Here is a 1,828-nt window from a genome sequence, read left to right as displayed (position 1 = left end):
CCCCCCCCCCCCCCCGTTGAACGCTAGTGGAATACCTGCTGCAAAAGGCATGGAACTCACTCACCGGCGTCTAAGAACATAAAAAAAAGTCACCTATCTTAATCTATCTGTATTTGTCCAACGGGTTGTTAGGAAGTCCCTTGGAAATGCTTGAAAGCCTTGCTTCGAAAACTACACTCAGAGTTATAGCAGCGCCTATCCTTGGATCACTCCCCAATCTGGTGGTGATGAGACAGGCTGGTATTCTATTGTGCTATTCTATTGGTATTCTCTATCCCATGGCATTCTCTAGCCCAGTGGCAACGAAAGCGGGTAGTTGGTGAATACTATCTGGAAATAGCCCCATTGAGTAAGAGATGACCCCTTCCCTGCTCCGCCCGCGTACTTCTATAGTTAACATAGCACAACCATAGCGAGGGTAGGAGAGCCCCCAATCTTTGCTTTCTATGACCAGCGACAGAACTCATATCATAGGCTCAAGACCCGAAAAATATGTATTTAAAATTTTGTTCTCGAAGGCGCGTAGAACCTACTTCATTCTCTTTCGATTTGGATGGGACCAGTCGGAAATCCGCCAAAAAGAATAAGGTCCCCCACCCCAAGAGTGGGATTGAATTAGTCCGGCTCAAAAGCTGTTGGTGACTGGGTTCCCTGCGGGGCTGTTACAGTTTTTCTTCCGTCACTCCCAACCTGTTCTTCTTCGACCGCGAGTGAACCATAGCCTTTTCCCGGAGATAGCCTTTGAGATAACCAGGTCTTTTTCTTTATTGCCAGGAGAAAAACTGTAAACAACATCTTCTTTTTGTTTACTTTGCTTAGTCCTTATTCTCTTCCTCTATCTAAGTGAAGAATCTCTTCTTAAATCGATGATTCTTCTTCGCCGAGTTCAGACTCGCCAAGACTTGTTCGAATCCCAGGAGAGTTTTCAAGTGGTCAAGCAAGTCTGAAAGTCATCGGGTTTTATAGTTCCAGGTTAAACGTACTAAATCTTATTAGCTTATTGCCATTGGAGTGAAATCCTGTCCAGAAGTTGTGAGAGAAGGATTAGTTCGTGTCTGTGTCAAGGGGACGGGTGACCCGACTTCCTCCGGTAAGAGCTGTCTAACCTCTGTTGTGTTGTTATAACCTAGTCTTACTCGTTCTTACCTCCCTGCCTGTTCTCCTTTCTTTTATGAGAATACTTGCCGCCTCCGCTCTCGTTCGGGCCCCGGGAATCCCTTGCAGATGTTAAATTGCAGTTGGCATTAGGAGATAGAGAGCAAAAGGAATGAATCTAGTATACTTTAGGCAATCCAAAACAAGAAAGCGCTTAGTCCTTATGCAACTAAAGCACAGGCAGGAAAGAAAGCTAGATCCACAAAGAAAGAGATGGCTGTAAGGGCTTCTTATCTTAATCTTATTGTATTGGGTCTAGCTTCTTAGAAAGCCATAGGGAGAGAGCGAACAATCTGATGATATATACTTGTGATGTCAGAAAAAAGTTCCGAAGAGTGGGGGCTCCTCTCCAATTTCTCTCTTGGATTCTAATAGGATTCAGGAAAGAAAATAGGAATTCGACAGAGCGCAAAAAGATAGTCGAGCAATCAGCGGGCAGGCATAGGTAGTCGACAGCAGCAATCGATCATCTTGAGCAAGAAGAGAAAGAAGGACCAAGGACGATCAAGGAAAGAAAAGACTAAGTAAAGGCAAAGAAGGAGACGAAGATAGCATAGGGACATTGCTCCGTACTAGTTAAGTAGTTGAGCCCGGCTCCCCCGCTTGGCTCCTCTTTGCTCCTAGTAGACTACTAGACATCATCTTGTCTACTCTGCTTTTATGGAAGAGCTCA

Source organism: Arachis duranensis, chromosome 9 (assembly GCF_000817695.3).
Source record: "Arachis duranensis cultivar V14167 chromosome 9, aradu.V14167.gnm2.J7QH, whole genome shotgun sequence".
Classification (NCBI taxonomy): domain Eukaryota; kingdom Viridiplantae; phylum Streptophyta; class Magnoliopsida; order Fabales; family Fabaceae; genus Arachis; species Arachis duranensis.
The sequence above is the reverse complement of the archived record's forward strand: the minus strand, read 5'-3'. Positions refer to the sequence as shown.